We start from the raw sequence: 15,484 nt of genomic DNA on the forward strand, positions 1-15,484 counted from the left end.
ACGTAAAATTTACCATTTTAACCATTTTTAAGTGCATAGTTAGCTCAGTGACATTAAATGCATTCATATTGTTTTGCAGCCCTTTTTTTTCATTTTGTAAAACTGAAACTCTGTACTTATGAAAAAATCACTCTCAATTCCCCCCACTCCCAGCCCCCGACAACCACCATATAATGTCCTACTTTCTGTCTCTGTGAATTTGACCCTTCTGTGTGATGCATACGAGTAGAATCATATATGATTTGTCCTTTTGTGATTGGTTTATTTCACTTCAGGGTGTCTTCGAGGTTCATCCATGCTTTGGCATGTACCAGAATTTCCTTCTTAAGGTTGAATACTATTCCGCTGTCTGTATATGACACATCTTGTTTCCCCATTCATCTGTCAATAAACATTTGGGGTGTTTTTACCTTTTGGCTTTTGTGAATAATGGTGCGATGAACATGAATATGTAAATATTTGTTCAAATTCCTGCTTTCAATTCTTTGGGGTATATACCTAGCTAATTGTGAATCATATGGTAATTCTGTTTAATTTTTTGAGAATGCCATACTGCTTTCCACAATTGCTACATGGAGTTACTATGTTCTAGTCAGCATTTTAAAATTGGCATCAGAAGATAAATTAACGGTTGCCTAAGAAAATACATTATATACATTAATAATCAGACTGTAGCCTCACACCCAAAAGTGAACAAAAGCACTGAGCAGGCAACCAAAATAAATGATGGATGCTGCAGGTTGACTATGAAGCCTGCATCCCACCCTTCTTTCCTAAGAGAATTTAATTCAGCTACTCTCCTCTGCTGTACAGTGTCAGGTACTTCAGGAAAAATGGACCTCAGCTCTGGGAATGAGTGTGATTGGTCTAAGGAAAAGTTGGCCCTTGTTAGGATGAGGCCATGTTCTGACATGTGAGCCAAATTTGGCTGGTAAAACGAAGAGGGAAATCTGTAGGGGGGCTCCTGGTAAATTCTTCCTCGTTCTTAAGAAAGGATCATAGGAAGAGACCCTTTCTCTTTTTCCTCTAAAGAGTGTTACTTCTGCATGTAACTATTGGAACTCCTACAGCCAGGCTGCCACTAAACAGGGTAAACATCAGCCACGGAGCTGCGGGAAGAGAGAAAGAATCTAGGTCCTCAGTGTTAATGTCACTGAGCTACTGGATAAATGCAGTCTGGAGCCCACCCAAAAAAACTTTGGTCAACTTGATGACAGATGACAGTTGATAAAAATATTTGGCCTTGCCTGAAAACTTAACCTGCTTATAACTATGTGAAAAATAAAAACACAGAAAAGAATAAACGAGAATAAATATAAATTGCTCACAATCCCACTGTTAGCCAGGGTTCTTGGTTGTAAGCAACAGTGACCAACCCTGCTGAAAAGCAATGTATTAGAAGGATTACCAAGGAAAGGGGCTGACAAGACCAAAGGCGGGGGAGCAAGGGGGCTTCCCATTGGAGCCAGAGGCAAACTCATGCCAATGTACAAGGCGCCACCATTAAAGTCAGAGGCACCACAGCCACCGCCACCACCATCGTTGTTTCTGCTCTCGTTACCATCTTTCCAGTGCCACCTCTGCCCTCACTGTGATGACCTGCTTACTGACTGTTCATGTGTCAGACCATGGCTGGGAGTTAGGGACACAGGCCAGGAGCCTAAGGCACAAAATGTAAGGGCACTTACTCTCAGTATCATACAAGTGCAGATGGGCCCATGCATGACTCTAAGAATGAGTGTCTTTCTTAACTTTTACATCCCAGCACCCTAGATGCTCGCCTTAGCCCACGTCTCGTGTCACACACCCAAGTTCTGGAGTTGGAGGCGGAAGCTTCAGTGTTCAAGCCTGCTTCGTATGAGCGTTCCCTAGTTACCAGCATGAGAAGGAAGGGGCTCCCCTTTTAGCTTACAGAGACACCCAGGGCAAGGCAGTCTACTAAAACTAAACACCACGGGGAATTGTCTCCAAATAGAAACTACCTCCAAGATAATCAGTTCACACAGTTTGGGGCAGTTCCTTCTTCCATGCATATGTATTAAGGGTGAGTGATAAAAATAAAAAAAAATTAAAAAATTAAAAAATAAAGATTTTATGTTCTTAGTACAGTTTTTTGTTCTTAGAAAATATCTATTATTCTAAAGTGAAATTTTTACCAAATTTCTCACTACCTTGATGTCTGAACTATGTCACCTCTGTAATACGTGACTCCAGAAAATAGTATACTTTAAGTCAATCATATTTGAAATTTATTACCAATATTTGAGGCTTGATCAATTACCCACATTATTAATTCTTTTCTAGAATTCCTAACATGGTTTGCCTTTGAAAGTCCTGTCATTAGATTTGTAAGTTATTGCAGCCCAGAGGACCCTCAGCCTAAAACCCCCCTTACCCACGGAGCATGCTAATGACGATCCTACCAGAGGACCAAGAGTACTGTGGAAGAAAGCCAGAATGTGGAGTTCACCACACACTAGCTGAGCTCACTTTAGGGGTGATACTTATGGAAAGAGGAAAAGCTTTTGAAGGGTAAGCAGTTTAACAAAGACAGAAAATAGATCTTCAAACAAATCGTAAGTGGAAGGAAACTAGAACAATGCAATGTTCAAGCTTGCCTTTCCAGGGTAACTTCTTCTTTTTCTTTGAATTTAAACTCTGTTTACTTTACGTTTACATGGGTTAATCTTTCTCAAGTCATGGTCAGAAGTCACTTTTTAAATAAATTTCATTTTCTTTAATGGAAAAAAATTTACTGAGGCCCTTACAGAGAGGGGGTTTACTTGCAGTTTTATTTTGTCTTCATAAGAGCTGATTCAGTTGACAGTTGCTAAGGTGATGGCCTTTTTACGAGACATTTGATTTATGGAGAATAGTTAAAGGAGAAGCACATTTTACTTGAGATTTTCTCAAAAAAAACAATACTTGCATTTGCCATATATGTCACTCCAGGTCAAATTTTAAAGAGGGGAGAACTCATAGAGCTTGTGAGACAATGAAATTAAGGACAAATGTACCCTGAAAACAAAAGCTTAAAGTCTCCTAGATGATGGCTGGGTTTTTTATTCCTTTAACTCTTTATTTGACTGTTTAAGACTATTAAACTCAGACCGCCTTACTGGCCTTTGAGATTTAAGAAATGTACTTTCTAAGACATGGCTCAAAAAGCAAATATAAGTAGTCAAAATAAGACCACGTAACAGGAGGCTTCTAAAAATTATTTGTTCTAATTTAGGTGAAATTTCTTGACCCAAAGACATCAGCACCTACCCGTTGAATTAGTTCTATGTTTGCATAGATGTTTACCATCTGTTGTTGTTGTTATTGTCGTTATTGTTATTATTAAAGAAATTACCGCAAATGGTAGAAATACCCAGAAGGACATATGCAAAGCTACTGCCTGGGTAGAACTACTCGCCCTACATTCAACATTCCTAAGCTGCTATTCTTCTTGAGGGAAATGTAAGCAGAGCTCATCACCTCTGTTTCCCATCATCCTACCTCAAAGCTAGTAGTTTGAAGTTGGCAAGCTGAGTTTTTTTTATCTATTGAGCCTCAAGCACAGACATATGATCTAATGAGACCCAATGGGAAGACTACAAGAGCTTCTGGGTAGAGTTTCTTCATTTCTAAAAGAAGACAAAGACATTCCACTTTTCTCCTCTGGACTTCTATAAATAAAGCCTGAAACTGCCAGGGACATCTTGTTAAAATGTGCGCAAAAAGAAACATGATGGAAATGACAGAGTAGAAAGTTGAATAAGAGAAAACCTAGGACCATGATGGAATTACTAAGAGGTTGAAATAACACTGTAGTCATTTTTCCTACATACTTCTTATTTTCTGAGACAATGTGTCTTTATTGTTTAAGCAACTTAGAGTTGAATTTTCTGTTACTAAAGCCAAAAGCACCCCAACTGGTTATAATAGTTTTCAAAACTGGCCATCATTTTTTACCCCCACCCTGTGTCTACAGCCAGCCTATGCAATGCAACTTTGCCTCTTCTTCCATCAAGAGTAATTTCTCCACCCCTTGAATATGAGCTAACTTTGTAACTTGCTTTGGGCAACAGAATGTGGCAGAAGCCATTTTGAAAAGTTCAGAGCCTGGGCCTCAAGAAGCTTTGCATCATTATTTTCTTACTTGTGGAATCCTGCTACTACCATATAAAGAAACTCAGGCTAGCCTAAGGAGGTAGAGAGATGCTGGGGAGAGTGACTACTGAGCCATTAACAGGAGGCCATTAGCCCCAACCAGCCAACTAGTTGATCACAGATACATAAGTGAACAGTCAAGATCATTCAAGCCAGCTCAGGCCAGACCTTCCCAGCTATTTCAGCCCAAATTGCCAAACTACAGAATTAAGAATTAAATTAGTGATTGTTACTTTAAGCCACTATGTTATGAAATTATTTGTCATGCAGCAAAAGCTGATACATGGATAAAAGTAAAAATATAGATTGTTGCTAGAACAACTTCCCTTAACTTCATGTTTCATTAAGCAATCTTTGAATACGTATCTATCTTAGCATTGCCAAAATTAAGCATTAAATATATAGTACACATGAGACTCTTGCACAGTTTTAGAAATGGAATAATGGAAGGCAATCCTGCCTGTGGGCAGTCAACCATTCTACATATTATTGATATGTTGTCAGGTTGTCCCTATTGAAGGAGAGGGCAGTAGAAAGAAAGGATTGGTAGTATAAAACTTCACACAATCTGAAACCATTTTCTGTATATTGGCATCAGAAAACCATCTTTGAATGTATCTACAAACCCAATATTTCCTTCCTAAAGTGTTCCCTGAGCCAACATTGAAGGTAGATTGCATTCGCCATGCAGTCCCTAATTAAGTGCAGAACCAGGGCATTTAGAGTGTTGGAGACAACTAACTTGCAATCAAATAAACCATGAAATCTTAGAACAGAACCTGGCCTTAGAGAATACCTAGTTCAACTCCCCCCACACAATGCAGTCTTCTCTGAAATAATCCCATTTGTCAGTCATTTACTAGGAACCTCTTATGTATAAGTGACCATGCAGCAGAAAATTCAAAACCAGGAATGCACATCCCTGCCTTCACGGAGCTTACCATCAAGTAGGGAAGATAAGGCACTTACACGAATGAAGTCCAAAGGCAAACTGTTCAAGAGACTTTAACAGTAGCCTCTGTGAAGTGGAAGGGAAGACAGATCTCCCCTATAGTAGAAGTGAGAAAGAGGTGACACTGGAGATGGGCATTGAAAGACACATAGAAATTGAACCCTTGACAACAGAGTGGGAGGAGGAAGTCCCAGATGGAGGATATTCGCACAGCTAGAGAGATGGGGAATAACAATGAGCCAGTGGGCCAGGAGCATCAGATATTGATAATAATCCTTAAGCATTTATTAGGTGAACATTCTGGATTATTACCTCCCAAACCTGTCTTTCTCTTGTCTTCTTCATGTAAGTAAATGTTATGTCCATTCATCCAGCTGCTCCAGCCCAAACCTGGGAGATGTCCTTGATTGGCTTTCTTCCCTCAAACCCCATATCCAAACCACCCTAAAGTCCAGTCCACTCTCACCACCGAGATGTGTCTAGGACCTAACTGCTTCTCACCACCCCTATCACCACCCGCTAAGCCGAGTCCATCGTTTTTCATTCTATCCTCCTACATTTAGCTTGTTACTTCCATTCTGTAACTCTTTCTGGTGTGTACCCTGCACGGCAGTCTGGGTGAGCTTTGTAAAAGGTGGGTGAGTTCCTATCACCTCTCTGCAATGGTGTTTCTCTAGTGGTTTCCTGTCACAATGGGAATAAAACACAAACTTCTTACCACAACATCCAAACTCCAAGGGTTTGTAGGATCTGACTCCGTCCTCTCTGATTTCCTCTACTGCTTTCCCCCTTGCCCACCACCCTTGGCCACACTGGCCCTTCTTCAACTCTCCAAGGCTGTTCTCTCCTTCAGGCCTCGTGGCTTTATTCCCCCTGGCCTGGAATGCAGCCCTGGGCGCAGCCTTCTCATTCCGTTCAAGCCTCTTCTCAAATCTCATCTCCCTGGAGATGGCTTGGCCAACCATCTACAAGAGCCCCACCTCCATCATCCTTATCCTTTTCTCTTGTTTTCGTCTTCTTCCTAGTGCTTACTACCTAAAATCATATTATATATTCATTTGTTGACATTTCTAACCTGTATTAGTATTTGTTTCCTATTGCTGTTGTAACAAATTATTACAAACTTGGTGGCTTAAACAATACAAATGTATTAGACTTCAGTTCTGGAGGCCACAGTCTGAAGTGGGTCTCAAGGGGCTACAGCAAGGTATCAGCTGGGCTGCGTTTCCTCTGGAGGCTCGAGGGGACAGTTCGTTTCTTTGCCCTTTCCATCTTGTAGAGGCCACCTGCCCTCCTGGCATGTGTCCCCCTTCCTTCTGCAGAGTCAGCAACCGTGGTCAAGTCCTTCTCAAGTGGTGTCACTCTGACACTCACTTCCCTGCCTCCCTCTTCCATATTTTAAAGACACCTATCATCACATTGGGCCCACCTGGATAATCCACAATACTCTCCCTATTTTAAAGTCCTTGGATTAACAACTGTAGTTCCATCTGCAAACTTAATTCGCCCTTGCCATGTAACATAACATATTCACCAGTTCCAAGAGTTAGAAAATGGCTCTCTTTGGGGAGGGGTATGACTCTGCCTCCCACCCCAAGCCTATTGGAATAGCAGTTTCATGGGTGGGGGGGGGGGTGGCAGAGCCAGGTCTTCATCATCATTCTCTTGCACTTGGCACAGAGCAGTAGATATTGCTCCATATATGTTTCTTAAATGAATTCTCAAATGCAACATATTGTTTGAAGATCTTTACATGTATAAACTCAATGTCATGTACACAACCACTCTATGAAATAAGAACATTTATTATCCCCATTTTACATTTGAGAAAATGGAGGCCCAGGTAGGTAAGAGGCTTGCCTAAAGTCACAGAGTACATTTCAGAGGCCGGGACATAAGCTGAACAAACACTGAGGCCCGTGCTCTTAACCACTGTGGTATGATGCCCCTCGTTAGGGAGATGTGAGAAAGCAAAGGGGGGTCCCACTTAAATAAACTTTGGCCTCACTGCTGAGCACAAAGAGAATGCCATTCTCCTTGACACATGGCTATTGGGTGTCTGTCTAGATACTGTCTGTCTAGAAACTCACTAATTTGAGGGAAATTTTGTTTCAACCTTTCAGCCAGGTCTGGTTTCGGTCTGGTTTGGGTCCAACTAACCTGAGGATACTAAATGCAAACCCTTCCATTTCTCATGAGTGCGCCTCCTGCGTGGACTCTCTCTGTGCACCCTACTCTGGTGAACCGGGCTGGGCCTTGAAACCCAGGAACCCTGCCCCTCTGCTTCCAGGCTGGATCAGAGCCAGCCTCAGCGGCCACTTTCTGTAAACTTTCCCCCAGATCTCACCCTGGTTTCACTCCGAACCCAAAGACCCCTCCGCTCAGACATCACCCCTTCCCCCAAACTCATCACCCAGCGTGTGTCAGCAGAAAGACAGTGAGAACCTTTTACCACCATTTCCCTCTGTTCCACCAAACTTCCATCTCCCGGTCCAAGGGAGGGGGCTGGGTGAGGCATTGTTCTACGAGGACTCCACTGTACGATGAAAACCCTGCCCCTCCCTCAGGAGGCTGGGAAGGAGGACGGAGAGTGGGTGGCCAACAGACAGTTCTTTTCTTTTTCTGGCAGATAATCCAGAAAATGGATAATTCCCAGAAACATAATCAAGTTAGCAATCCATGTGTTATTTGGCAATGCGCTTGCTAGTCCAATAATGACTTAAATTGTTTGTGGGATTTTTAAAAGAGAATTTTCTTAGTCATGTTAATAAAGATGTTCCTTGGAGACAAATTTTTTTCAAAGAATCTTGAGGCAAATAAGACCGAGGTCAAAGTATTATCTCTAGGTCTGTGTCAGAACAGCTGGCAAGAGGACAGTATTTCCCCTCTCTCCCCTTTACTGATCCAGCTACCATACTCACCCATTCATTCCCACTTTCTCTTTTCATCTCTCTCTCCCTCTCTTACTCTCTCTCTCTCATCTCAGTGATATACACACATCCATTTATATAGACACCTTCTTCATTGAGTTTAAGTTATTGTGAAGATTAAGTAAATAAAGTGTACAAAGTGCTTAGCAAAGGGTCAGGCTTTTAGCGCATGTTCAGTAAACTAGTGATTGTTATTTTTGTTGTGATGAAACTAGTCTTTCTCCAGCACCCTCATATTACAGAGGAGGACCTTGGGATCTAGCAAATTTCAGACATTTGCCCATATCACACGAAGAAAGTGTTGCCCAACCAAGTCTGAGAGCCAGATCTATTAGCTGCTACTAGAACTCAAGGCAAACTTTTCTTCTTATATACTCTGTCTCACCCCTCCTTGCACAAAAACTATTGGAGTGAGAACATGGACAGTCTGCCCACAAATCCAGACTACTGAATCTGCTTTACCACATTTGGTAGACAGAGCAGAGGACAGAGAAAGAGGGGGTGTGGTGTGTTCAAGAGAAGCTATTCCATGGTTTTCCCATGAGGACCCCTTAGAAAGCAATGGCCATGGACAGAGGAACCTTTCCAAACTTAAGTGAAATGCTCTCTTCTTTGCTAATTATTGCTGGGAACCCAACAGCTGTTTTTAATATTTTGATACTAATCACCTGAAAGACCATTGGGAGAAGAAAATAGAGAAAGGCAGATTGTGTGCAATGCCCTTGAGTCTATCTGTGTCTCCGCCTAAGAGATGTGCTCAGAGCAGGCTGGCTTCCCACATTCTGCTGTTCTCCTTCTGTGAGGCCCTTGACCTGCATCCTTTCTTGCTGGCCACCACAACCATTCCCTCCCTGGGCATTCTGTCCTCTCCACCCCCGTGACCAGCTGCGGAAGTAGCACATGTCCCCCATACTTCCCTCTTTCCTTGTATAGCAAGCAGGCCTTGCTTACTATAAATAATTCACTGCTAGTCACGGTAGATAATAAGTAACGAGTAAAGAAAATAACCAAAGTCAGGGAAGCAACAAAAACTACAGAATCTTTCCTATAACTGTGTAACTCTCTTACTTAAAACTGTTGGGTCACCTCACATCATCTACAAAGCAAATCCCGAGCTCTTCAGGGATGCACACAAAGTTCTCCAGGCTCTTGCCTGGTTCAAATCCCTTCTCTGCATTCACTAGCCATGTGCTCTTGAACAAATGAGTTACTTGTCTCTTTGTGCTTCATTCTCTTCGAATGTAAGAAGGTTGTCGTGAGAATGAAATGAGTGAATATATGCAAAATCCTAGCTCAATATCTGGCACTCAGTAAGTATTCAGTAAATGTTATCTACTACTACTAAATGGTACTATCACCATTATTATTACGAACACCCCTGCAACATTATCCATTACTCCCTGCCTTACTCTTGCTCAAGGATGCCTCCCATACATAGCACGCTGCTAATCACCTCCATGCCGTTTGCTCTATTCCCCTAGACCCAGACAGCTTTCACCTTCCCCCAAGCCGGGCCCACATCTAGGTCTTTAGGGAAGATCCTACTCCAGCAGACTTCCATCTTTTGGGAAGCATTCCCTGGCCATCCCCACATCAGCACAGGCTAACCTCGGCCCTGTTTCCTGTGCCTGTGGCATCCTATGCATCAATTCATCATTAAGCATATACGTGTGTGCTTTGATTATCTATAGCTGCTTAACCACCATCTCCAGAACCTAATGGGCTAACAGTTCTATCGGTCAAGAACTCAGGCAAGGCTCGGTTTGGCAGTGCTTCTACTCAGCGTGGCATCAGCTGTGGCCATTCACTCGGCTCATTCAGCTGGCCAGCCGGCCAAAGAGAAAGCCCACGAAGGGTGCCTTCCCACATCCTGCCGCAGTGCCCCTCTCACGCCCTCACTCCACGTCACTAGCTGGGCTTCCTTCACAGCACGGTGGTCATAGGGGAGTCAGGCTCCTCACATGGTGGCTGGCTCCCAATACGGAGTACTCTAAGAGTGACAAAAGCCAAAGCTGTAGCTCTCTTCCGGCCCAATCTCGGAAGTTGCACAACATGGCTCCTGCCACACCCTATTGGTCGCAGCTAGTGGCAGGACAAGCCCAGATTTGAGGGAAAGAGTAAAACGAAGGTCTAGCTATCTTGAAGTCACCACCACAGGTCCTTCTCCCTATAACATTCTGACCTCCGTGAAGGCTAAGGAGAGGATTTTGTGCAAAGCCCGTGAGTCTGGCTGTGCCTCAGCCTAAGAGATGCGCTTAGGCTGCTCCAAGAAGAGGATTTTGTTAGTCTTGGTATCCCCAGCACCGACCTGAGAAGAGTGCTTGGTATAGAGTAGGTAGGTGCTTAACAAGTTGTTGTGAACTGAACTCCCACACAGACACAGGAAAGCTCCGGAGGAGGAGAGCCAGCCTAGCAAACCCTCCAGGCAGCTCCTCTGGGAGCTGCCCAGGCCTCCCACCCGCAGCCTCTGCTCTTTGTCAGCTTCATCTTCCCTTTTTTCCTGGCACAACAGGTGAGCAAGCAATGCCAAAGTCACCAGTCAAGTACCAGTGTCCCTCACTGGCGGTACCATGGCTAAAGGGCCGATGTGAAAGAAGTTAGTGTAGTTGGAACGTTCTACATGCCTATCTAAAGAAACAAACAGATAAAATATGAAATGTATCTGTGTAAACATGTCCAGTCCCTCTGCTGTGCGGATCCAGGGCCTCCACATCCAAGAGGACTCTCGAGCCTCCTTATTTGGGAAAAACTCTCCCCCAAACCTCATGCAAACAGCAGTAGAAGCCAGTAGCTAGACCATGACGCTCACTCCTAAATTCCCTAGAAAAATCCCTGTTGTTGCTGCTCATGGCCCATGGCAGCAGCCTGAGATTACTGCAAGAATGCCAACCTCCCAAGACCTGATGCCGGGGGCAGAGCCACGGGAGGTGAGTGTGTGCGGTGAGTCAGCTCGGACCACCAGCAACTGTCTGTGGCAAGAGTGTCCGGGTCTCGTCTGCAGCCAGCGCTGGCATCCACACTCAATTTGTAATGAGCAAAACATTGGGAGGAAAACAAATACAACTATAACATACCTGAGTAAGCAGGTCCGCTTCTTTGTTCATCTTAGTGGCCCCCTAGTGAGATGATCGGGTCCTCTGCTACCTAGGACCCCACACGGCTGGAGGTACCTGGGGGAACACTACAGACCGAGCCCACCTGGCACACAACAGAGGTAAGAAGCAGCTCTCCTTCCCTCACTGTAGCTGAGGACAACTTGGCAGGTGCTAGCCATCCTGAAGAGAATCACTTACACAATTTAGGAGGATTCTGGATGCATGAAAAAAGTGGTCCATTTTGCAACTGCCCGGAATCCCTGCAAGTGAAAAGTGTTGCCTTGCCTTTGTATGAGACAACTGAGGGTACAGAAGACACAGCGGGGTCAGGGAAAATGCCAACCCCTTTCCTTCTCATTATAAGCGAGGCAGAATCTGGCAGCAGTAGCATGTGGGAACGCGGATGGAAGAGGGACAGTAGTCCATACCCCCCGGGTTACCATGGTTCTCTTCCAGTGTTCATCTTCCCTCAGAAACTAGGTTATATAATATGAGACCCATGTCAAACATCAATGTTTCCAATCAGCAGATATCTAGTGAGAACCACCCCAGGTCCTGTTCCAGGTTAGAGATCCAGGCAAAGAACCTAAGAGACAAGGTGTATGCCAGACTGGAAGTTTCCAACAAGCCAATGCAAAAGCAACGTCAGACCATGATAAGTGACATGAAAAGAATGAGTTAGAAGAGTGGGAACTGTGATAGAGAATGGCTATTTTAGATCGTGAACACCTCTCAGGAAAGATGACATTTGGAGCTGGGCCTTCAGTGATGACAAAAAGAGTACCAGAACCTAGAAAAGAAAAGTTCTGGACAGGAGAAACAGCAAGTGCATCCTTGGAACAGAAATGCACTTGGTCTCTTTGAGGACCAGAATGAAGGCCAATGCAAAATTCAGAAACACAGTGAGAAATAAAGTGGGCGAATAGAGAGGGACTATGTCATGCCAGGCCTTTCATATCACAGTAAAGCACTGGATTTTCTTTCACTCCATCTTGTGCTTAGATATTACTACTCTGAGTTCTTTAGCACTGTAATGCTCTATGGATCAAAGACGAGGGTATTCCAAAGCAGAGTGCCTCGAAATTTGGTCCCCAGTCCAACCACATTGGTATCACCCTGGGAATCTGTTAAAAATGCAAAGTCTTAGGCCCCACCACCAACCTGCTGAATCAGAAACTCTGGGAGTGGGGCTCTAAGGTTTAGAAGACATCACAGAGAACAGGGAAGAATGCAAACCCCTTTCCTTCATACTGAAAATATTTGAACATACACATGTGCGTGCAAGTGTGCACACATACAAATCTGTGTGTGTGTGTAATTCTATACCAGGTTTGAGAACCACTGCTCCAGAGAAAAGTCTTTCTAGATTGCTGGAACTTCTTTATGTACAAATACATTATTAAAGAAGACAAGAGAATGTATATTATGTATTTTAGTGTGGTTTCTGTCTTTTAAAAATGAAAATAAAAACAGTACATAAATTTTGACTGATCTTTTCTGGACAATTCATGATCCTCACCATGTGGGCTATGACATAATGACATTCTCAAAGTCATTAAATTTATTTAAAGCAAATAAATCTACTTTCCTTATGCTTAATTACCCAAGGCAGCTAATTTTTGAGATTTTGTGCTTTTCATAGCTACTCCGTTACATTCTTTGTTCTTAAGAATTTACATAATAATAAAAGAAAAAGGAAAAAATAGTGATTTTTTTGTTGTTGAAAGTGTATTCTATGCCATTGACTGTGCTTCAACAGTACTATAAATAGATTTTATTTCCATTTTGAAAAAAAGAAAATAGTCTCCAAAAGGTGAAATAATATGTCCAAGAACTCAAGGTAGTAAAAGGCAATTGTAAGATTCAAACCCAAGTGTATATATTGTCTATTGCTGAGTAACAAGGAACTCCAAACTAAGTGGCTTAAAACAACAAACATATATTACATGACATTGTGAGGCAACCAGAGGTACAGAAGACACCTCGGAGACCAGGGAAGAGTGCAAAGCCTTTTCCTCCATACTGCAAGTACCTGAACACATACATACACAGCAAGGAGACAAGATCATATTAGTAAGAATCAAGAAAACTTAACCATAGAGAACAGCTGCTAGATGTTAGAGTTTTTAGATACTGACTTAAAAAAAAACAACTATACTAAGTTTGTTGAAAGAGATGGAAGTCAACCTTGCAACTTTTGACAGAGAACTGAAAACTATTTTTTTTAAAGTACCAATAAAAATGCTAGAAGATGGAAAATAATTTGACTTTGGGTGATGGGCACACAATACAATCAACAGTTCAATTAAAAAAAAAAAAGAAAGAAAAAAAGCCCTGGCCGGTTGGCTCAGCGGTAGAGCATCAGCCTAGCGTGCGGAGGACCCGGGTTCGATTCCCGGCCAGGGCACACAGGAGAAGCGCCCATTTGCTTCTCCACCCCTCCGCCGCACTTTCCTCTCTGTCTCTCTCTTCCCCTCCCGCAGCCAAGGCTCCATTGGAGCAAAGATGGCCCGGGCGCTGGGGATGGCTCTGTGGCCTCTGCCCCAGGCGCTAGAGTGGCTCTGGTCGCAATATGGCGACGCCCAGGATGAGCAGAGCATCGCCCCCTGGTGGGCAGAGCGTCGCCCCTGGTGGGCGTGCCGGGTGGATCCCGGTCGGGTGCATGCGGGAGTCTGTCTGACTGTCTCTCCCCGTTTCCAGCTTCAGAAAAATGAAAAAAAAAAAAAAAAAAAAAAAAAAATAAAATTCTAGAAAAAGAATAATCAATTAAGACACAATATGACATATGTTAAATGCACATATGAATGGATTTAACAGTCAATTATACATAACTAAAGAGAGGTTTGTCATATGGAAGAAAATATCCAGAATGAAGCATGGAGAAGAAAACTAAAAGGAAAAATAAAAGAGAACAGAAGAGATGTAGAAAAGCACTTCCTTAAGGAATTTTAAAAATTTAAATGTTAAAAACTGATAACGTTTGTAAAAGGCAATTTAAATAAATTGGAAAAATGAAATAAGAAAAAGATATACCAAATATAAGACCAATTTTTACTAGGTTCATAACATAAAATTGCTCTGTCAATTGCTATAAGATTTTAAGATGCTTACTCTTAATCTCAATTTTGTACTTACTTTTTTCTCAGACCGTGGCACTGATATAAAAGGCCCATAAAAAGATTTAATGTATGTTTAACTGAAGTCCCAGACTGAGGACAGAGATAATGGAACAGAATTGCAAGTTGACAGAATTAATACCTGAGAATTTTCTAAAAATAATTAACTGTATCAATTGACCAATTTAAGATCCCCAAAACTGGTTAAATAAAGGAAAACTTAGGCACTTTATATTAAATCTGTTAAAGACCATCAGCAAAGAAAATCTCTTAAAAGCAGACAGAGGAAAATACACAGGTTGCCTTCAAAGGAGTGATCATTAGACTGACAGCTACTTTCTCAATAGCAGTATTAGAAGCCAAAGACAATGGGATGACAGCATCAAGATGCTGAAAGTTAACTGCCAACTCTGAATTATGCTCCTAAGATATAGATGAAATGTCCAGACAAACCAAAAGGGAGAAAATTCATCTTTAACATATCTGAACTGATGTGTTATAGCCTTCAGGCAAAAGGAAATGATTCCAGGTCAGAAATGTAAGAAGGAATGATAAATATAAATAAATATTGACTGTATAAAGCAATAAAAATAATGTCTTGTGGAGAATTACATAGAAATTTATAATATATTATAAGAGAATTAAGTCAGGAGTGAAACAGCAATGTGTTTTAAGGCCCATGCATTGTCCAGGAAAAGGAAAAAGAATCACTTAATATTGTATTTTTTTATAAATCAAGTATGCATATTATAATATCTAGTGTAACCACTACCAGAATTTACAAGATTGGGATAACTTTTTAAAATCCTTAATCAGTGCAAATGAAAGCAAGAAATAAAATACAGACAAAGCAGTACAAATTGAAAAGCTAAGATGTAGATTTCAACCCTAAAAATATCAAAAATTACATTAGGTATAAATATTTAAATTCCCTGATTTAAAGATAAAAATCAGCCCTGGCCGGTTGGCTCAGCAGTAGAACGTCAGCCTGGCGTGTGGAAGTCCCGGGTTAGATTCCTGGTCAGGGCACCCAGAAGAAGCGCCCATCTGCTTCTCCACCCTTCCCCCTCTCCTTTCCCTCTCTCTCTCTCTCTTCCCCTCCCACAACCAAGGCTCCATTAGAGCAAAGCTGGCCCGGGCACTGTGGCCTCTGCCTCAGGCACTAGAATGGCTCGGGCCACAATGGAGCAACGCCCCCAATGGGCAGAGCATCACCCACCCCCTGGTGGGCATGCC

Source organism: Saccopteryx leptura, chromosome 5 (assembly GCF_036850995.1).
Source record: "Saccopteryx leptura isolate mSacLep1 chromosome 5, mSacLep1_pri_phased_curated, whole genome shotgun sequence".
Taxonomy (NCBI): domain Eukaryota; kingdom Metazoa; phylum Chordata; class Mammalia; order Chiroptera; family Emballonuridae; genus Saccopteryx; species Saccopteryx leptura.